We start from the raw sequence: 23,754 nt of genomic DNA on the forward strand, positions 1-23,754 counted from the left end.
GACTGCCAACTTCTGCATGAATCCTCCTGTACATTTAGGTACCGTCTTCCAAGACCCTCTACCTTAGGTGGGGTGAGACTGGGCAAAGAGCATCTTGGGTTATGCCTCCTCACTTTTTTGAAATGTCCCCACCAGGAAGCCTGCCTCTTGTCTTTTTAACTCCAGTCAAAAACTCTTCTCTCGTATTACGCTTTTAATTACGTGTTTATCGTTTTAGCTCGCTTCTGTTTGGTATCCCACTGTTGTAAGCTGATTTTATGCTTTCATCTTTTTTAGATTTGTTCACTGCCCTGAGAGCATTTGTGCTTAACCATGGGATTAATTGGGTTAAAAAAGAAAAAAAAAAAGGTTTGGCAACCCTAGAATAAGCCATATCTACAAACTGATACACAGCAGTATTTATAAATGCATTTTTGAATTACTTTTCATGTTTTTTGTTATAAAAACTATGAGGAGGTCTATACTCCTCCTATTCCAAATTTATTGCACATTCTGAGAGAGGAAGAACTTAAATCAGTAACAAAATAAGGGACCCCTATCTTCTGCTGACCCATAGCAATTTAAAACAAATATTCTCTCACAACTATGATTTGAATAAAACATCCCTTAAGTAACTGCTCTACTAATTTACAGAACCTTATAGCTTAATGTATCTGCCGATATGCTGATAATCTGAATATAACATCACTTTAAGGATCAAACTAGATGATTGGTAGCAGACCAGCATGTAAGAATCCCAAACATAAATTTAAAGTATATTTACAGAAATACTGCAAAATTAATGAATGTTAGAAGAATGCTGGAATTAAGTTACATGGTCTTAGCAGAATTTTATAAAGAATTAAGTAAAAACTGATTGTTAATGGGCTAAAGTGGAAAATTTAAAGTTAGATTGTCTTAGATAAATTATAGAACAACAAAAGATTGAGAAAGATGGAAAGGATTTGCTGAAATAGCTAAATTGAACTAGAATACAAAAAAAGGGAGGTGTGAGGAGGTCGATGAAACAAGTAAATGAAAGGCAAAGAAATGGAAATTGGATGTGTGTTTTTTAAATGTTTTTGTTTTTCTTGTTGTTTTGATGTATTTTTTTTGTTTTCCTTTTTATTTTTGATGTATTGTTTGTTAAATTCTTTATTTTTTTTCTTTTTGTAACTATTAAATTTTTAATAAATATTATATATATATATAAAAAAGAATCCCAAACATAAAAAGTGATCACGGAGAGAGAGAGACCTGGAAGGAGAAGCTGTAATCTTTAAACTACCTGCAAGCTGTAGGTGTATATACCCCTCCTCCCCTTCAGTTGTCTTTCCGAATTATGGATTCCCAGATACTTGTTTTTCCCCCAGATGGAAATAATAGCTCAGAGAGTTTTACAATAGGAGTTCATTCAGCTGTCACCCTAAAATTGATTCTGCTTGGTTTCAAAAGGATCACATATTAGGTGATAAATGCTGAATGTACAGTTTAATAGTTTTGGCTGCATCTTTCTCTATGTAACTTGCTGACAAATATAAATTTGTTTATGACCTTTCCCCCAACTTGTCTTACTGTACTGGGTATTATGATATTTGGTGACAAAAGATCAAAGCAATAGTCAACAACTGACAGGCTGACTGGAACAACTAAATTTCCTGAAGAGAGCACCAGAGCAAAAACCTAGCCAAATGTCTGCTGCTGCAATAGTTTGCATTTTTTTAAAATAAAAAGTTCATTTAGTACTGTTTTTTGTTTTGGTTTGTGCATGTAAATTGGGTGCATTTTTGTTGATATATGTATGTCAAACTATTGTACTATGACCAATGTTTTTAACAAAAAAATATGAACTAAATCTTATAAAAATGTGTGTGTGTGTGTATTGAGAATTCATTGCTGTCAAACTGGTACTCTGGAACTATACCAATTATCTTGGACATGTAAGGTAAGTGACTGATAGAATCGAACTGGTGAAATCAATGCCAAGGGAACATTTTCAAATATGAATGAGCCCCCCCCCCCCATTTCTTGTGTGTGGATGCGTTCTGCAACATGTCGCTGATGCAATAATGTTGCATTAGTGATGAACTTAAATTGGAATTACCACATTGTTGCTGTCTGGAAGGGCACTCTTCTGCTACACTGCAAGAAAAGTAGGACAACCCATATATATGATTTGTGGTATAAAAAGTTAGACTTTCAATAAGAAGCTACAGGACAAACACCAAGTGGAAATGAAGTAGTATGCCCTTGCCAAAACTTCTGCAGGTAAAACAGAATTGAAAGTGGGATTGTGTATAACCACCTTCCTGCCATAAGGAGCACAAACCATCATGAATGCAGAATAAAAGTGACATCTAGACGGGGGTCCCAAAGTAAACTTAAATGTGACTGGGCATTCAGCCAGCAAGGTAATCTGGCAGCATGGCAGGAAATTTGGCTAGCTGCTTATTGACTCATAATGCTTTGGGAGTTCTGCCATTTGCCTCTAATCCTAGCTACCATGTTGCAGTCAAATCTTGAATCAAATACAGTGGTACCTTGGGTTACATACGCTTCAAGTTACAGACGCTTCAGGTTACAGACTCTGCTAACCCAGAAATGGGACCTTGGGTTAAGAACTTTGCTTCAGGATGAGAAAAGAAATCGTGCTGCGGCGGTGCAGCAGCATCGGGAGGCCCCATTAGCTAAAGTGGTGCTTCAGGTTAAGAACAGTTTCAGGTTAAGAACGGACCTCCAGAACAAGTAAAGCATTTAACCCGAGGTACCACTGTAATGGAGAATTGGGGTTCCGTTCTGGAAAGTGAGGGTTCAATGAAACAACCTGCCATTTGAAGGTTTGGTACACTAAAAGATCAGTCGCCACAGCTGTAAGATGAATAATAATTTAGATGCCACAAGTCACTTGTCTCCAATAGAATCACTGTACATGAATGACACTTGCGCACCTGCAGAATTCGCAGATGGTGGTGTGGGTGGTTTCTTATTTTTGCTTATGGTAGAAATGGCCTGATTCTCTTCAGCTCAGGAGATGAAATTGTAACTTTTGTACAGTTGAAATGTCCTTTTCCCTCTTAAAAATCTTAATTCCTGCTACTCATTTCTAAAACGTTTGTGCTGATTTCTTTAAAATAATACATAATAATAAATTATTACAATTGGGTCAAAATGTTGATTAATTAGAAGCAGCATTTCACATTTTGAGCCTGTCGTGGGCACTCTTTTCAAAGCCACACTTTTCCTGGGATTATTGAGTTTCTGTGCTACAACAGGAATTTAATGGCAAGTTCTTGCTTCTCACTGAAGACAAGGGAGCTAAGCATTGGGCATTGCCCTATCATGCCAGGATTCACCTTTTTAATGCAATGAATAGTGCCTGTTTTGGAAGTGAAACTTTGTCTAGAACTGCATCTACCAAATCAAGCTTGGAAGAGCTAAAAGGTAAAGGTAAAGGACCCCTGACAGTTAAGTCCAGTCGTGAACAACACTGGGGTTGCAGCACTCATCTCGCTTTACTGGCCGAGGGAGCCAGCGTTTGTCCACAGACAGTTTTTTCCAGGTCATGTGGCCAGCATGACTAAGCCGCTTCTGGCAAAACCAGAGTAGTGCATGGAAACACCGTTTACCTTCCCACCGGAGTGGTACCTGTTTATCTACTTGCACTGGTGTGCTTTTGAGCTGCTAGGTTGGCAGGAGCTGGGACCAAGCAGCGGGAGCTCACCCCGTCGCAGGGATTCGAACCACCGACCTTCCGATCAGCAAGCCCTAGGCTCAGTGGTTTAGACCACAGCGCCACCTTGTCCCAAGATGCTAAGAAGAGCTAGGGGTGATAAAACATGTACAATTCCCCAGACATTGTAACTGTGTTTTATTGTGTGTGCCTGCAGGATAGACAAAATGGCTGTTCCAAGAAACATCAGGGTCCTTCTTGCATTTATCTTGTGGCAGACACTGTGGAACGGTATTTTGAAAGGCTGCTTGCACTTCCACGCCTGGCGTTTATCTAGCAGCTGAATTCTCAAAGGGAAGTTGGGTTTTAACAGCTGTGGGTATTGCTTGCAAGACATGTGGAGCAATACCATAATATTTGCCATAATAGGCCAGTCTCCACCGCTTACTCATGAAGCATCTTCCACAATTACCTGGGAGGATGCTGTATATTCTCTGTGCCTGTAGAGCAAAACAAGTTGGATGCAAATGGGTACAATCCTGATGGTGGGCTCAGTGTGACTATTTTGGCTGTCCCCATCCTTTATTAGTCATCTGTAGAAGTGCATTTTTACCAGAAGTCCAACATGGCCAGGAGATGGAAGCTGTTTCATCCCTTAGGGCACACAAAGCCACTTCTGCCCTACGGAGGAGGTGGGGTTGTGGGCTTCACGGCCCCACCATGCGTGTGGCGGCTGGAGCGCAGCCCCCGCCGATTGGGGGGATTCCCGGCCGCATCACCCCCTGGCCAGCCAATTGACAGGCACTGGGGGCGTGGCCTGCCTTATTTAAGTCAGGACGAGGCCGGGGATCTCCCTCTTTGTCACCCGCCAGCTGTTCCGGTTCCAATATGGCCAGGAAGAAGAAGAAGAAGAAGAGTTTGGATTTGATATCCCGCTTTATCACTACCCGAAGGAGTCTCAAAGCGGCTAACATTCTCCTTTCCCTTCCTCCCCCACAACGAACACTCTGTGAGGTGAGTGGGGCTGAGAGACTTCAGAGAAGTGTGGCTGGCCCAAGCTCACCCAGCAGCTGTATGTGGAGGAGCGGAGACGCGAACCCGGTTCACCAGATTACGAGTCTACTGTTCTTAACCACTACACCACACTGGCTGTTTCATCTCTTAGGGCTCTTCAACACAATTACCTTTCTTCCCACACCAACAATAGCAGCAGCAGCAGCGCTCTCTGTGTTTGTGTATCACATCGTTTTTGTCTTCCACCACACTGAGAAAAGTTTTGTAGTGTGTGAACAAGAAGGAAAGTTATCCTAGAAACTAAAATGGAAATAGTTACAGCTGGGATTTGCAAAGGTTTGTTCCTGTCCACCAGGAACTGCGTGCTTGATGGCTGCTTAGCAGCAAACCTATTGGGACACACGTTGCAGCATGGTTAATGTGTCTGCCTCACTCTGGACTCAACGTCTCTAGCACTGGCATGTTCAGCTGCCGTTTGTCTTGTGATGAAACGGCGCTAGAGAAGTCTCAAATGTCCACGGCAGAGAAAATCCAGGCTGCAATTTAAGATTGCAGGGTAACTGGGAGGAAATTGTAAACGAAGCAGCTGCAATAACGCTGAGAGGAGTTGGCCTCAGAGATGGTTGATTGTGCGAACAGGCCTATAGATCACCTGAGAAAGGCAAAATATGAAAGTATGCTTGTTCCTTCTGTGTTCTCAGCAGCTTATAACGTAGAGATAACATCCACCATTAAAAGTGTGTGACAGGTTTGGGCTCCGTTCTTCCTGCCTAGCAAAAAGCAGCAGATCCTGAGCTGGAACCAGGATCCTCGTTGGCAGGTAATGCCATCGCAGCTCCCCACACCTGTCAGAAAACAAGCTGCTCCATTTTAGCCCAGTAGTAATTCTTAAGGGCACCTCCTGTTTAAAGTGCATCATATCAGTCACTTCTAAAGGCTGCAAATGTTTGAACGGCTGTCTCTCCTTTTTTTTTTTATTAAAGTTTTCTTGGTTTACAAAGGTATGCACAATGTCTCTTTTTTCAAGTTACATTTTCCATAGGTCATTTTCATTTGTTGGGACATTAGGGTTACATTAGGAAGAAAAGGGGGGAAGAGGTGGAGGGGGCCATGGTGGGTGGGGCTGGGGCTGGGAGGGCACCACAGTTCAAGAAGGACACTGACAAACTGGAACGTGTCCAGAGGAGGGCAACCAAAATGGTCAAAGGCCTGGAAACGATGCCTTATGAGCAACGGCTAAGGGAGCTGGGCATGTTTAGCCTGGAGAAGAGGAGGTTGAGGGGTGATATGATAGCCATGTTCAAATATATAAAAGGATGTCACCTAGAGGAGGGAGAAAGGTTGCTTTCTGCTGCTCCAGAGAAGCGGACACGGAGCAATGGATCCAAGCTACAAGAAAGAAGATTCCACCTAAACATTAGGAAGAACTTCCTGACAGTAAGAGCTGTTCGACAGTGGAATTTGCTGCCAAGGAGTGTGGTGGAGTCTCCTTCTTTGGAGATCTTTAAGCAGAGGCTTGACAACCATATGTCAGGAGTGCTCTGATGGTGTTTCCTGCTTGGCAGGGGGTTGGACTCGATGGCCCTTGTGGTCTCTTCCAACTCTATGATTCTATGATTCTAGGCGATTTTTCTATTTTACTTAATGTATGTGTGGGGTTTTGTGTCAGAGTCGCTTGTGCAGGTTCTCTTTACTATTCACTTGTGTTCCTTTGGTGGTGAGAGAAGTTGGGGTTGGCCTAGGGTGTGGTTGCTTGATTGTGATTGGCTGTGGTGAACTTTGTTTTCGTGTGTGAGTGGGGTGGGAGGGTGGTTTTGGATCAGGTTAGCCATAGACAGCTGTCTGTTCTAAACATGTTCCAGGCTTCCAGGCACAGTTATTTGAAAATAGGGATGCAGGTGGCACTGTGGTCTAAACCACTGAGCCTCTTGGGCTTGCTGATTGGAAGGTCGGCAGTTCAAATTCCCGCAACGGGGTGAACTCCCATTGCTCTGTCCCAGCTCCTGCCAATCTAGCAGTTTGAAAGCACACCGGTGCAAATAGATAAATATGTACCACTGTGCCGGGGAGGGAAACAGTTTCTGTTTCTGTTTGCTCTGGCACTCGTCACAATCCTCCATGTGCCAGTAGCGGTTTAGTCATGCTGGGCACATGACCTGAAAAATTGTCTGAGGATAAACTCTGGTTCCTTTGGCTTGAAAGCGAGATGAGCAGCACAACCCCATAATCGCCTTTGACTGGACTTAACTGTCCAGGGGTCCTTAAAAAATTTTTTTTGGGGGGAAATTATTTCATTTATACAAAGCTAAGCCAAAACTTTGATTTCATCTTTAGATTTCAATATACCTGGACCCTTTGAACTCTCAGCTTTTGCACCTGGTGATTTCTTTTATATAGCTTCATAACCCAATAAAGATATATAGTGCTCTCATCAGCAGTCATAAAAGCTTGGATAGGCATTATCAGCCTTATGCTACCTCAGTGCAAGTTTATGGTGATGTATTAGATTATGCTGTGAGTTCTTGAAATTCTTGGCCTGTTATCAACCTAACAGCACCCATGAATAGGCAAGGAGCTGGTGCTTGTGAGCTGTTGCAGAAGTCCAAAGTTTCCTTTGGGTATCAGTAGTAAGGGAAAGGACCCCTTGACGGTTAAGCCCTGTCAAAGGCGACTATGGGGTGCAGCGCTCATCTCACTTTTCAGGCCGAGGGAGCCGGCGTTCATCCGCAGACAGCTTTCTGGGTCATGTGGCCAGCATGACTAAACCTCTACTGGCACGCAGAGGACCGTGACGAATGCCAAAGTGCATGGAAACGCTGGTAGTACTTCACAGAAGGAAGGGCGAGAGAATCCAATATTCTGCTCTGGTCAGACCTCACCTGGAGTACTGTGTCCAGTTCTGGGCACCACAGTTCAAGAAGGACACTGACAAACTGGAACGTGTCCAGAGGAGGGCAACCAAAATGGTCAAAGGCCTGGAAACGATGCCTTATGAGGAACGGCTAAGGGAGCTGGGCATGTTTAGCCTGGAGAAGAGGAGGTTAAGGGGTGATATGATAGCCATGTTCAAATATATAAAAGGGTGTCACATAGAGGAGGGAGAAAGGTTGTTTTCTGCTGCTCCAGAGAAGCGGACACGGAGCAATGGATCCAAACTACAAGAAAGAAGATTCCACCTAAACATTAGGAAGAACTTCCTGACAGTAAGAGCTGTTTGACAGTGGAATTTGCTGCCAAGGAGTGTGGTGGAGTCTCCTTCTTTGGAGGTCTTTAAGCAGAGGCTTGACAACCATATGTCAGGAGTGTTCTGATGGTGTTTCCTGCTTGGCAGGGGGTTGGACTCGATGGCCCTTGTGGTCTCTTCCAGCTCTATGATTCTATGAAAGATCGGTGCACACAGTAGCTGATTGTGCTCTTAGCTGTTTCTTTTTCAGAGCTAGCTCAAGATGGTTACAAGTGCACTCCAACAGGCTGAGTCAGTGTGCCCCAAAACTGCTCATGGTTGCATGTGATCTAAGCTCTCTGAGCCATGCCATAGCAAGAGCCTTCCTTTTTGACAGTGGATGGGTGTGTATTGTTCAGTTTGTTTCATCATCCATTGCCTTAAAACGCATTGTTCTTGGAAGATCTGCCTGCATTGGATCACCCCTGTCTCTTTTGCACTATTTAAGCAGATCCTAAGCATCTTGGGGCAAGGAGGAGATAATAAAAATGGATTGGTTTGGACTGGCTGCATCTCTTGAGTAGAGATGGAGAGAGATGCAATACAGTTCTCATTTAAAGCCTCGCCAGCTGTATCCACAAATCTACCTAATTTGAAGTTCATACATGAACTGACACATCCTTTGAAATGGGCACTTCTCCAGGTTTTGCAATGCAGTTTTCGGTCCAAGGAATTTGTACAAAACAAAATTTATATCCCATCTGTCCTCCCAGGAATAAGTGCGCCCCGGTGCACAGGAATAAAAAGAAATTCATCTAGGCCCCAGTTCACTTCTTGTAGTGCTCCACTAGTTTGCAGGAAGGGGGTCATGTTGGAAGAGCTTTATAACATTACACACGGTCTATGGAGAGAAAGTGATAATTTTCCTCCGTATTCCATAACACTATCTGTGTTACCCAAATAAATACAGTGGTACTTCGGGTTACATACGCTTCAGGTTACATGCACTTCGGGTTACACACTCCGCTAACCCAGAAATAGTGCTTCAGGTTAAGAACTTTGCTTCAGGGGTACCTCGTTTTTCTAACATAATCTGTTCTGGAAAACCGTTCGAGTTCCAAAACGTTTGAAAACCAAGGCACAAGGGGCGGTCTGCAAATTTAATAGAGAAAATGGAGAAAAATACCATATACACTCAGCAGAAGCTGTTCGACTTCTGAGGCATGTTCGAAAACGGAAGCATTTACTTCTGGGTTTACGGCGTTTGAAAACCGAGACATTTGTCAACAGAGACGTTTGAAAACCGAGGTACCACTGTACTATGTATATTCAAGAATAGCCAAAAGAAAACATAGAATCCTTGTTGGAAGGAACCCCAGGGATCATCTACTCCAACCCCCTGCGATGCAGCTTAATAATAATTGGCTCCCATCCAGTCTATTACCCTGGGCAGGCTTAGCATTTACAGTTTTAGATGACTGAGCATAAAGTGTTAATGCAGCAAGTACACATACCCTATGTGAATGGCAGCAGTTCTTTGATGAGCAAACTTTGAGCGAGATCCAGAATTACCTCCATGGGTGGCGCTGTGGGTTAAACCACAGAGCCTAGGACTTGCCGATCAGAAGGTCGGTGGTTCGAATCCCTGCGACGGGGTGAGCTCCCATTGCTCGGTCCCTGCTCCTGCCAACCTAGCAGTTCGAAAGCACGTCAAAGTGCAAGTAGAACAATAGGTACCGCTCCGGCGGGAAGGTAAATGGCGTTTCCGTGTGCTGCTCTGGTTCGCCAGAAGCGGCTTAGTCATGCTGGCCACATGACCTGGAAGCTGTATGCCGTCTCCCTCGGCCAATAAAGCAAGATGGGCGCCGCAACCCCAGAGTTGGTCACGACTGGACCTAGTGGTCAGGGGTCCCTTTACCTTTACCTTTAATGCAGGGGTGGCTAACTTGTAGCCCTGCAGATGTTTCAGGACTGCAGTTCCCATCATTCTGGCCATTGGCCATGCTTGCTGGGGCTGATGGGAGCTGGGGCTGATGGGAGTCCAACAGAATCTGGGGGGCTACATCTCTCATGTGATGTAAAATGTAAGTGAGCTGACCCATACTCGGTGCCTCTGAGCTATGAGCCATTCTGTGGTTTTTCTGGGTTGTCAGCATATGGGAACAAAGTAAACATTTATACCAACAGAAAGAAAATCTGCTGTAAGTTTTAATGAACGGTGGTGAAGAACCCAAACTAAACAATTCCTCACAACACAATAAATACTGGTAAGCTGTACATTTGTGTAAAACAAAACAATGCAGAAATGCAGAACAGTTTAACTCAGAAAAATAGACATTCTTGTAAATGCTAAATGGATAAAAGCAATCTGTTCAAAACTGGCTGTTTGGCAGAAAAACATTATCCAAATGTTTTTAGGTGTAAACATTTGGATAAGAATAACTCTGATTTCTGTAAGATTGCCATTTTTTAAAAACCCTCAGGATAAAGAATAACATGGAAAACATACTGAGGAAAAAATATCAGCTACATTTGGGGGGGACGGACACATACAACCCTGATATATCAAATTCTCTTATCACCCAACACCAATAAAGTTGAAAGCTATTTATTTATTGGGAAGGGGTGGATTTATGGATAACTAATAAAGAAAGCACAAAATGAGCCGCAATAAAAAAGGGTAAAATACAAAGAACAAAGTTTCTACTGTTACTCAGGAAAGAACAAAGCAATCAAAAGCGATTTAAATAAATACCGTATTTTTTGCTCTATAAGACTCACTTTTTCCCTCCTAAAAAGTAAGGGGAAATGTGTGTGCGTCTTATGGAGCGAATGCAGGCTGCGCAGCTATCCCAGAAGCCAGAACAGCAAGAGGGACTGCTGCTTTCACTGTACAGCGATCCCTCTTGCTGTTCTGGCTTCTGATATTCAGAATATTTTTTTTCTTGTTTTCCTCTTCCAAAAACTAGGTGCGTCTTGTGGTCTGGTGCGTCTTATAGAGCGAAAAATACGGTACTTTCTTCATGTTTCAAGCTCAGACAAAAGCCTACCAACCAGGGCATTTTGGCACCTGAGGCAAACCACAAAATGCTCCCCATTCACTGGGCAAAGAAGAAGGGGTGGAATAAAGAGGGAATAAAGATCTACACTGGGAACAAGGGTGGGAGGGCACCTGAAGCAATCTTGCTCCTAAAATCCCCCTTTTTATTGGGTGACATGATGCTGAAAGCTGGGTGGAAAGGGAGACCAAAGGACATCATGCCATCTAATTTGGAGATTGGGCCAATCTGCAACTTTCCAGTGATTTTGGGGGTTTCCCTCATGGTTCTACTATGGTTTCGTAATGGTGGCAGCATTTCATCAACTTGGTTAGAGTATCCAGCTTGGTGTTTTAATTCTGTCCCAGCTTTTTGGATGGAAGCTTCGTGCCCCAAAGTCCCAGGATTTTGGATGGAAGCTTCGTGGTCAATCTAATCAGTATGAATGGAACCCAGCCGTGTTACCATGACAACGTTGCAGTTTTTAAATGCAGTTTCTGCCTTCCCCATTGAGACCAAATACGGCTTGAACTGACTCCAGCTATGTAGGTCATCTCAAATGAGCTCCAGCATCACTTTGAATCCTACAGCTTTCCTAGTGAATCGTGTTTAAATTAGTTGCAGCAGAATAACTGCACTTTTAAATAATAGTTATTATATTTATATTATTCATATTATTTAACTAATAGCCATTATATTTTATAAATTATATAATAATAAAAATACAATAATAATCTTATTATAGTTACAAAGGCACAATAAGTATAATTTGCATAATAATTATATGATCAATACACTTCCAGTGGCCCTCCTTTTGCTTGGGGTCATAATGGCCACATCCAGTGACTTTTAAGAATCCGAGTATAGTGGGGCATTTGAATAGGACTGTTAGTGGTCAGGAGGTGGAATTTCAGCTCCTTGACCCACTCTATTTCTAAAGGAGGGGGACAGGCTCTGCTTGGTGGGTTAGCACCATCTGTCAATCACCCGATGTCATAATGACATCAGGTGACTGACAACCATCAAAGTTCAAAGGAGGCAGTTATAGCAACAGGCAGTTATAACAGCCTCCTTTGAAGAAACAGTGTCAATCAGCTGATTGGCACTGGGAACACACCTTCCCATAGACCAGGCATGGCCAAACTTGGCCCTCCAGCTGTTTTGGGACTGCAACTTCCATCATCCCTAGCTAGCAGAACCAGTGGTCAGGGATGATGGGAATTGTAGTCCCAAACATCTGGAGGGCCAAGTTTGGCCATGCCTGCAATAGACTCTTGTAATCACCGATCAGCTGGTTGCCAGTTCACAGCAAACCCCTCTGAAGTCTCTGCAGAGGGGGATATGCTCTGAAACATGGTCTGTATTCAAAGTGGTTTCTCCAGTGCTTTGAATGCAAACCGCTTCCTCTGGAAATGGGAGGAAACAACAATGTTCTGTTTAAAAATAGAGCATTTTTTCTTTCTGCACAAATCAGTTTGCATTCAAAGTGCTGGAGGAAGCACTTTGCATCCAATCAGCTTGCTCCAGCCCCTGGGGCTGTGCTAGAGAGGTCCCAAAAGGGAACTCCCTGGTTCACCCAATCCTATAGGATTCAGCTGTGCAAGGCTCTCTTCAAGCACTGACAACCCACTGATCCCTGGAGTCCAACTGATGTCCAAGTTATACATTTCTGCTTGGTGTTTTAGTCTATATTCATATCAGGACTCAAAGAAAGTTGGCTTACCCAAGTCCAAGATGTAGGAACTTCATACTAAGTCATAAAAGTTGTAACTGTATCCTTCACAGATCTTTGCAGTGTGTTTCATTAACTCAGCAATCAGAAGGAATACTCTTCCGGTAGTTTTGGTAGGTCTGTGTTGCACACTTAAAGCATTATTCAGAATGCGGCAGCTAGACTGGTGACTGGGAGCGGCTGCCAAGACCATATAACACTGGTCTTGAAAGACCTACATTGGCTCACAGTATGTTTCCGAGCACAATTCAAAGTGTTGGTGCTGACCTTTAAAGCCCTAAACGGCCTCGGTCCAGTATATCTGAAGGAGCGTCTCCACCCCCATCGTTCTGCCCGGACACTGAGGTCCAGCTCCGAGGGCCTTCTGGCAGTTCCCTCACTGCGAGAGGCCAAGTTACAGGGAAGCAGGCAGAGGGCCTTCTCGGTAGTGGCGCCCGCCCTGTGGAACGCCCTCCCACCAGATGTCAAGGAAATAAACAACTATCTGACTTTTAGAAGACATCTGAAGGCAGCCCTGTTGAGGGAAGCTTTTAATGTTTGATGTATTACAGTATTTTAATATTTTTTTGGAAGCCGCCCAGAGTGGCTGGGGAATAATAAAATTATTATTATTATTATTATTCTACTACAGATATTTGGCCCTTCTTCCTCTCTCAGTACTTAAGACCTGAGTCGGATTTTCCCACTTTCTGCAAGTAATTGCTAATGATCACATGTTATTCCTTGGATCCTACATTTCCCATAGTGCTACCGTGAAGTTGCCCTGAATACGCTCTTTAATAGGAAAGAATGAGCAAGCTTTTCCCGAGATTGTGGATAAACTTCTCAGATTTATTTATCCTAACCTGGATATATCACCCTCCTCCTCTTGCAGTGAGTTTGCCCTTTTGTAGCTTACTATTGATTAAGAGGCAGCAGAATGTCTGCAGAAAGGTAATTACAACTTAGAACAGAAGTCACCCATGGCAATAATTAGTTACTTTTAGCCTTGCAATTAGAATCCATGAGTCATCTGTTTAACAAGCCCCTTATCTCTTATTCTTTGCGGTTTTGCAACCTTAGACCCAGTTATAATGCATCTGAAGTTGACTAATCGCCTCTCACTTTCCCCAATCGTGGTAAAATCTGCAGTGAGGAAAGAGGGATGTAGCTTTCTGCCTGTTTGGCTTCTCTGGCTGTTTGGTCATATAGCCCTTACAATGATCACAATTAAGGGCAGCCTAAGCTCACAGACGCGGGTGGCTGTGTGGGTTAAACCACAGAGCCTAGGGCTTGCCGATCAGAAGGCCGGCAGTTTGAATCCCCGTGATGGGGTGAGCTCCCGTTGCTCAGTCCCTTCTCCTGCCAACCTAGCAGTTTGAAAGCACGTCAAAGTGCAAGTAGATAAATAGATACCGCTCTGGCGGGAAGGTAAACGGTGTTTCCGTGCGCTGCTCTGGTTCGCCAGAAGCGGCTTAGTCATGCTGGCCACATGACCTGGAAGCTGTCTGCGGACAAACGCCGGCTCCCTTGGCCTGCAGAGCAAGATGAGCGCGCAATCCCAGAGTCGGTCATGACTGGACCGAATGGTCAGGGGTCCCTTTACCTTTAAGCTCACAGATGTCAAAGGGTTTTAGGCTGCATATGTTTATCATGGCCGTGAGTTCTGGAAGACCTGCTCCCTGCCTTGCAGGCCTTTTCCCACCTGGCCTGAGAGGACGGGGCCTGGACTGACTCCAGCTACAAAAGCTGAGGCTGCTGAACAGACTCTGCTTGGGGTAAGTTTAGGGTTTTTTGTTGTTTTGTTGCCACTTTTGATGTTATTATTTTTGCATCTTTAATTTATATTTTATTATGATTTATGTGGAAACCATTCAATTTGTGTAGTTCTTGAAGTTGTATTTATTGTTTGTCATACTACAATAACAGAAATACAACCTCAGAAAGCACACAAATTGTCGTTACTTTTGTTACATTTGTAAATAATAATAATAATAATAATAATAATAATAATAATAATAATATATTTGTACCCCACCCATCTGGCTGGGTTTCCCCAGCCACTCTGGGCGGCTTCCAACAAAGATTAAAAATACATCAAAATGTCATATTAAAATTTTCCCTGAACAGGGCTGCCTTCAGATGTCTTCTAAATGTCAGGTAGTTGTTTATCTCTTTGACTTCTGATGGGAGGGAGTTCTACAGGCTGGGCGCCACTACCAAGAAGGCCCTCTGCCTGGTTCCCTGTCGCTTTGCTTCTTGCAGTGAGGGAACCGCCCGAAGGCCCTTGGCACTGGACCTCATCGTCCGGGCAGAACGTTGGGGGTGGAGACGCTCCTTCAGGTATGCAAGGCCAAGGCCATTTAAGGCTTTAAAGGTCAACACCAACACTTTGAATTGTATTGTCGTCGTTTATTTACATGCTATAAGCTGCCTTGAATGTGGTTAATGCACACCCTGTGGTTGCAAACAAAGATTTTCAAAAAATTGGTGGGGAGAGGGACTGAGGATCTCTGGTGGCAATAAGGGACAGCCCTTGAAGCTACCAGAAAAGCCATGAGGGTTGACCCCCAAAAGGTGACAGCCATGGGGGTTGACCCCCTCCCCCAAAGGCTATCCACACCCTATGATATGGGCTTGAAATGCATGGAACTAGGCTGATGTTAAGGCACCAAGGGGTGAGCCTTCTCACTGGTTGATGATGGTTGTCCCATGTGACTCACTCCTGACCTTGACAGTAGCAGCAGTCAGTGGACTTGCTTCTGCACTTCACTGATGGGATATCTGTCCATTGGGCTGGTGCGTGAGCACACACCCACACCCAGCTTCTTTTTGTTAGGATTCCTGTTCTATGATTGCAGTCGTGGGATTTTTGTCTTTCACATGACGGTGTATGTTTTGACTCCACAGAGTGGGATGTGACGGAGACCGGATGTTTGTGCTACTGTGTTCTGTGAAGTGGGACTATTCTCCTTTGTTCTTTCTCTCTTTGCTGCCTGATGCTAGAGAGAGCGGGAGCCATGTTGCAGTGCTCTGTGTGTGATTATATGTAAATAAAAAGTAGATTAGCCAAAATGCTGAGCTGCTGAGGTCTGTTACATAAGCTGCGAATACTCTGCGGATCCTTAAGTGTGCCGATGTCTGTTGGCATGGGTCGCTGTGATGTTCAGGCGGAAGAAAGCTTATGAAGCTCCCGAACGATCAACCAGGAGGGAGAGAACATGCCAGTTGGGCATGTGTCTCTGCCAGGGTCCTACTCGAGTGTAGGCTGAACTCCTGACACTTTTGAGATGCTATATCACTCCAAGCTGCAGATTGAGAGGGCAATGAATGAAGTCTCCACCAAAGGCTTTTGAAAATTTTAGAAGCTGGAGGCAGCGTTATTTAAAACTCATGTTGCTCTATTTAAAAACTAAAAAGGCAGTCCCAGTGGATTGCATTAAGATGACAGTTTAAATGAGATCTGTGGCCTCTGCTCTCATCCCCAGGGGAAGATGGTGATGCTTGATGGAATGTAACTTTAGCACTGTTTAATGTTCTTGCTGTATGTGTGGTTTGCCTCAACAGAAGCACTGGAGGAAGTGGCAATAAAAGCAGCCAGTTGCTTGATCAACCTTTGCTGGCAGCCTGAAGGAAGACTGATTTATTAAAGGAAAGTTACTCCTTTCAGCAAACAAGGGGGCAAGGAATCGAAAGAAAGGTTTTTTAAAGCGAGGAATGTGGTCTATCGCCATAACTAGTGAACAGCAATATTCTTCCACATGAAGAAAGGAGGAGGATGTATTATCAATTGTTAAAGAAAGAAGAAGAAGAAGAAGAAGAGTTTGGATTTGATATCCCGCCTTTCACTCCCTTTAAGGAGTCTCAAAGCGGCTAACATTCTCCTTTCCCTTCCTCCCCCACAACAAACACTCTGTGAGGTGAGTGGGGCTGAGAGACTTCAAGGAAGTGTGACTGGCCCAAGGTCACCCAGCAGCTGCATGTGGAGCAGCGGAGACGTGAACCCGGTTCACCAGATTACGAGACTACCGCTCTTAACCACTACACCACACTGAGAGGATTTATGGAAGGGATAGGGAACCTGCCGTCGTCCCAGCATCACTGACCATTGGTCATGCTGGCTGGGGCGGGAGCTGGCAGTCAAGCAACATCTGTTTTAAATCATTTTTATTGATTTTCCAATAAAAAACATCCAATTAATATATCCAATCATAATCCAATTAAAATAAAAAACTAAAATTAAAAAAAGACCAAATTATAATCCAAATTATAATCATTGCTTTTTCAGAGCTCCCCACAGTCTGGACCTCTGAAGCATATTTCCACATCTCAGTCCTGTCTCTCCTTGTTGTTTCCATATTTTCCACATCTCAATTTTAACTCTTTAAAATTCTCTGTCCCTAGTTCCACGATTCTCAATCATGTCAGACATCATATCTCCTTTCATCCGTCGAATGACGGATGCTGCTCCAGAGAAGCGGACACGGAGCAATGGATCCAAACTACAAGAAAGAAGATTCCACCTAAACATTAGGAAGAACTTCCTGACAGTAAGAGCTGTTCGACAGTGGAATTTGCTGCCAAGGAGTGTGGTGGAGTCTCCTTCTTTGGAGGTCTTTAAGCAGAGGCTTGACAACCATATGTCAGGAGTGCTCTGATGGTGTTTCCTGCTTGGCAGGGGGTTGGACTCGATGGCCCTTGTGGTCTCTTCCAACTCTACGATTCTATGATTCTATGAATACAGCTTTATTTGTATGTATATATTTTCCCAACTGCCTTTTTACCAGGGCAGCTTCCTCTGACTCCATTCCAATGCAGGATGCTATCCAAGTCTGTTATCTGAAGTTTCAAAAAGTAAAGGTAAAAGTACCCCTGCCCGTACGGGCCAGTCTTGACAGACTCTAGGGTTGTGCGCCCATCTCACTCAAGAGGCCGGGGGCCAGCGCTGTCCGAAGACACTTCCGGGTCACGTGGCCAGAGTGACATTCGCTGCTGTGGTGAGCCAGAGCCGCACACGGAAACGCCGTTTACCTTCCCGCTAGTAAGCGGTCCCTATTTATCTACTTGCACCCGGAAATGCTTTCGAACTGCTAGGTTGGCAGGCGCTGGGACCGGACAACGGGAGCGCACCCTGCCGCGGGGATTCGAACCGCCGACATTTTGATTGGCAAGCCCTAGGCGCTGAGGCTTTTACCCACAGCGCCACCCGCGTCCCTTTTATCTGAAGTTTAATGATGCAGCAACTTCCAGTCTTTAATGGTCCAAACCTTCCTTTTGAGCTTTAATGAACCAGTACCTTCCACGTTAAATTGTTGGGCAAAGCTGTTTGCAATATTGCAATGTAAATAAACATTTCCCACAAATATAAGTCATTTGGCGATCGATCAGCCTCTGGAGACTGCACACTCCCCCTCCGGGCCCTAAAGGGGGGGGGGGCTGGCAGTCAAGCAACATCTGGAGGGTCATAGGGGAGATGGGGAGAACTTTTATTTCATTCACATCGAAAGGCAACCTTGTCCAGCCCACACCTTCTGAAACAATATGCAAACCGAAACACAGCCCTCCTTCAAAATTCACGCATCTCTGAATTTTGTGATGCAGTTCTTCAGCCAGGTAACGTGTACAAAAGTGAATACACTAAGGGAAAATGTGCGGGAAATTGCATAGATCAGTAAGAATAACATGCACAGATGCATTATATCAGGGGAAATTGCATATAAAATTGTGTATATTAGGATAAATTTGCATTTAAAAATGCTGATGAATTTTCACAAGGACTTTGAACAAACCACCAAACCAAGCTAATGTGGAAACAGGGAAAACTGAACTTAAGTTTGGGAAAATGAGAAACCACCCACCCCTAGCTGCCGTGTGCCTTGCATTCTAAGTTATGACACATTGTAAGGCACTTGGTGAAGAAAGATGGAACACCGAACAGGAATATGTTCTGGAACCCCTCCATTCTGTCTTGTAGTGGAGATTTGATGCTGAAGTGGAAAAGACATCAAGCCCCCTGCCCACTACCTCATTTGTATGAAGAATGAAATACACCTTGCACTGCGATGAGGTGACTCAAGCTGTGAGGAGAATCAGAACTTACAGGGTTAAACAGTTCTGTGTGACGTCTCACATTATGAGGCGTGGTTATGTTCACATATGAGAATCTTACTTTGTGTGTGAGTTTTCCTTTCGTTTTTGGCTGAGAGACGAAAGAATGTCCGCTCTCTCGCCGGGACTGATTTATGATGTTTTTCTTCTCATTAAAGGCCGTTAGAGATTAGCAAGAAGCCTGCGTTCAGTCTGATTTATTATCCACACACAAGGCAACATTTTCTGCCACTGCAGAACTCTGCTAAGGGCTCAAGTTTTTTTCTATTGGCACAGGTGTCCATTGGCACAGGGGAAGTGTGCCGGGCGCCATCTTATCTCAGCACAAGCCCTGTTCACATGACCCATTGTATATGTGGCAACTTTTGGACATCATCAGCTTGTCTGTATTCAATCTGAGCCATGCTGATGCTTTAGACCAGGCATGGCCAAACTTGGCCCTCCAGCTGTTGTGGGACTACATCTCCCATCATCCCTAGCTAACAGGTCCAGTGGTCAGGGATGATGGGAATTGTAGTCCCAAAACATCTGGAGGGCCAAGTTTGGCCATGCCTGCTTTAGACAGATAGGGTCATGTGGTTGGAAGTGGTGCACGTTGGAAGTCAACCTGGATTTGATTTTGGCACTTGATCACAATGACAGGTATTGAAACCACACAATCGAGAATCCACAGCTAATTCATACTAAGCTCAGGATTTCCTGTTGGCACTCACATGACTCGCTCAGCCTCATAACAGTACATGTGAAAAGGATCACATGTGAAAAGGATCACATGAGCAGTACATGTGAAAAGGATCTAGGAGTCTTGGTTGACCACAAACTTGACATGAGCCAACAGTGTGACGCGGCAGCTAAAAAAGCCAATGCAATTCTGGGCTGCATCAATAGGAGTATAGCATCTAGATCAAGGGAAGTAATAGTGCCACTGTATTTTGCTCTGGTCAGATCTCACCTGGAGTACTGTGTCCAGTTCTGGGCACCACAGTTCAAGAAGGACACTGACAAACTGGAACGTGTCCAGAGGAGGGCAACCAAAATGGTCAAAGGCCTGGAAACGATGCCTTATGAGGAACGGCTGAGGGAGCTGGGCATGTTTAGCCTGGAGAAGAGGAGGTTAAGGGGTGATATGATAGCTATGTTCAAATATATAAAAGGATGTCACATGGAGGAGGGAGAAAGGTTGTTTTCTGCTGCTCCAGAGAAGCGGACACGGAGCAATGGATCCAAACTACAAGAAAGAAGATTCCACCTAAACATTAGGAAGAACTTCCTGACAGTAAGAGCTGTTTGACAGTGGAATTTGCTGCAAGGAGTGTGGTGGAGTCTCCTTCTTTGGAGGTCTTTAAGCAGAGGCTTGACAACCATATGTCAGGAGTGCTCTGATGGTGTTTCCTGCTTGGCAGGGGGTTGGACTCGATGGCCCTTGTGGTCTCTTCCAACTCTATGATTCTATTCTATGATTCTATGATTCTATGATAACAGGAGAAAGTTAGCATGGACTGATGGGAACCTGCAGCTGGACTATCCTCAAGGAGTTATGTAAGCGGGGCTTCCCTTTTGGGAAAGAGCCATAGCTCAGTAGTAAATGAGGAGCCAGATGCACCAATTATCCAACTCAGTACAGTGGTACCTCAGGTTAAGTACTTAATTCGTTCCGGAGGTCTGTACTTAACCTGAAACTGTTCTTAACCTGAAGCACCACTTTAGCTAATGGGGCCTCCTGCTGCTGCCGCACCGCCGGAACACGATTTCTGTTCTCATCCTGAAGCAAAGTTCTTAACCCGAGGTACTATTTCTGGGTTAGCGGAGTCTGTAACCTGAAGCATTTGTAACCTGAAGCGTCTGTAACCCGAGGTACCACTGTATAAGACAGCTTCCTTTGTATACGTAGAGATGAAGAGAGCAATATTGTGCTAGATGGACCAATTGTCCGACCTCATAACACAGCTTCATGTCTGCACAGGGTCTTTAAAAATAAAAATCAGAGATACTTTGCATTAGACTGAGATAGAGGGTTAGATCCAGACTTTGTCATGCTAAGAGTAGACCAGGTAAAAATACTGGGACTTTAGTCATGACAAACTCAAGTACCATTGATTTTGAAAGGGTTAGGTTCCGATGCCTCAAATGAAACAGGCTTTTATCCATTAGCACAGTAAATTGTTGAATCTCTAAGGTGCCACAGCCAGCTTTTGTATTTTTCTTCGTATCCGTTCAGCATTTTCTTAGAGGTGCAAAATCTTTAGGTCAAATGTGGCGTTGTCAATCCTGCTGAGCAATATTACTATGACACAGAAGTTAGCTCTATATGGCTGAGCAATCACAGCCCCCAGCAAAACCAAATCTCGTGGTCATATTTATTATGTCCTTGGGTCACTGCTTCCTTTGAATCTAACCCTGAGCTGGCACCAAATCAGTGTCGTCGAGCTCTGCAGTATGCTACTCTTCAGCTTCGAGGTTCTGGAATTGGAGAAGCAAGGAGGGGAGGTTTTGGGTCAGCCGCTTTCAATTTTCACTAGAAAATGAGAACCTGAGAGAAATTGACAGAATCCCACACCCCTAGACCCAGTCACTGCATCATGTCTGATGATGAACACAGTTCACCTATACAGTGGTACCTCAGGTTAAGTACTTAATTCGTTCCGGAGGTCCATTCTTAACCTGAAACTCTTCTTAACCTGAAGCACCACTTTAGCTAATGGGGCCTCCCACTGCCGCCGCACGATTTCAGTTCTCATCCTGAAGCAAAGTTCTTAACCTGAGGTAATATTTCTGGGTTAGCAGAGTCTGTAACCTGAAGCGTATGTAACCTGAAGCATATGTAACCCGAGGTACCACTGTATACCGTATTTTTCGCTCTATAAGATGCACCAGACCATAAGACGCACCTAGTTTTATGGAGGAGGAAAACAACAAGAAGAAAAATTTGAATCCCAGAAGCCAGAATAGCAAGAGGGATTGCTGTGCAGCCTGCATTCACTCCATAAGATGCACACACATTTCCCCTTACTTTTTAGGAGGGAAAAGGTGTGTCTTATAGAGTGAAAATACGGTACATAGCATTTCACACCACTGCAAGAAATCACTCTACCTTAAGGAGCTTAACAAAACTCTCTACCCTCAAGAAATGTTGCCATTCTTATCCAAATCCTCTTGGCATCCTTCTGACTTTCTCAAGTGTTTGGCTCAAGGGTTTACCCTTCCACTGCCTCCTTCGTTTTCTCTTAATTCCCCACAAGTCTCTTCCCTCCGTTAGAATACCAAGGATTTTTGATTGGCTTGAAGCCCACTTAGGGAGAAAGCTTTCGTAGGTGGAAGGGGAGAAGTTGGTGGAGAAGGGTTAAGCATTCTCTCCCCCAGCTGCTTCTCTGCTACTGATGCTTTGTTGCACATCTTCACGCTTAGTGTGCTTGTTTGTGGTCCTTATGTTTTTCTGCAGCTAGAGATGGGGGTTTATTTATTCCATTTTTAATTTTTTAAAAAATAATATTTATTACTTTTCCAACAATTTAAACATTACAACAACAAAAAAGAAGAAAAAATAGACAATACAATACAATACAAAAACACTACAAAACACTAACACTAACACATCAAACTAACAAAACAAAAACAATTTAAAACACATCAAACAATTTCAGTATCTTATCTTCCATTCACTTATTTCAACGACCTCCTCACACCTCCCTTTTTGTGTTCCACTTCTATTAATTGTTTCAGCAATTCCTTTCCATCTTCCTCTGTTTTCTATCCTATAATTATCTTAAAACATTCTAACCTTATTTTTCCTTTAACACTCTATTAGTCTATTTATACTTAATTCCATATAACATTTCTGCTAAAGCCATATAGCTTCATTCCAACTTTGTTCTAACATTCATTAATTTTACAGTATTTCTGTAAATAGTCTTTAAACTTTTTCCAGTCTTCTTCCACCAACTCTTCTCCTTGGTCTCGAATTCTGCCAGTCATTTCCGCCAGTTCCATATAGTCCATCAACTTCATCTGCCATTCTTCCCGGGTGGGTAAATCTTGTGTCTTCCAATACTTCGCGATGAGTATTCTTGCTGCTGTTGTTGCATACATAAAAAAAGTTCTATCCTTCTTTGGCACCAATTGGCCGACCATGCCCAGGAGAAAGGCCTCTGGTTTCTTCAGGAAGGTATATTTGAATACCTTTTTCATTTCATTATATATCATCTCCCAGAATGTCTTAATCCTTGGGCATTATTTATTCCATTTTTAAAATAAAAAAATTCTGCTTAATTACAATAATATTTAAGCAGTTTACAATACGGAGAAGTTAAAAGTGAGTTGAAACTATAAAATCAGAATTCAGTTAAAATGCCTGCTGGAGCAAAGAAGCTTTCAGCAGGTGTCAGAAGATCAACAGAGAGGGGGCAGGGACTAAGAATAGACTTCAGACAAAAGATGAGAAGAAGGAAATGTGGAAAATTACAAGAGAGAGAGAGCTAGGTCAGCATTTTGATCACACTGGCACAAGCTACCACATTAATTTATTTCTTACTCTTAAGAGTGATACATTTAATAAGAGTGATGCAAAGTATATTTCCTTCCTCTATAATCATCCTTCAGACTCTGAATATATTTGTCATATTATCTCAGTGTACCATAATTTGAAACCGGCAGCTTCCAGCACACTTTGGCACATTTCTGTGTATGACAGATGCAGTGGAAACAGCCAAGATCCAGTTGTGCTCTGTGGGAAGCAAAGCAAAAAAGATTTGAGAGATCATTGAAAAACATCTGCTGCCGTCTGTTTAGGAAGTTCCTAACAGGGATTTTATCTGTAAAACAAGTGTCTAATTGAAGTTAGAATTAGATTATATTACGTTGTTCCAACATTGCTGGAAGGTTAACCAATCAGGCATCAGGGCCTACCTGGGTAGAACAACCACCATTTGGAGATGTTGGCCCCATGTTCCAACCAGCCATTTCATCAGTTACAAAATGCACCAATTATCATCCAGATCTCTTGATGCTGTTGGCGCTACTGAGACCTGACAGATGGATTTTAATTTTGATTAATTGTATGTCTAGGAAAACTCTG

At 43.6% G+C, this 23,754-nt stretch overlaps 1 long non-coding RNA gene across 1 annotated transcript in view; it reads right to left on the minus strand.

Annotated features, from left to right (window-relative positions):
• LOC310682246 overlaps window positions 1-22,905 on the minus strand; it is a 244,324-nt gene extending 221,419 nt beyond the window's left edge. The window contains exon 1 of the long non-coding RNA XR_014513807.1: window positions 22,310-22,905. This is a non-coding gene — a long non-coding RNA (uncharacterized lncRNA). The remainder of the gene's footprint in view (window positions 1-22,309) is intronic.
• Between the last annotated feature and the right edge of the window lie 849 nt (window positions 22,906-23,754).

The sequence above is a fragment of the Podarcis tiliguerta genome (assembly GCF_965153285.1).
Source record: "Podarcis tiliguerta genome assembly, chromosome: 7".
Taxonomy (NCBI): Eukaryota; Metazoa; Chordata; class Lepidosauria; order Squamata; family Lacertidae; genus Podarcis; species Podarcis tiliguerta.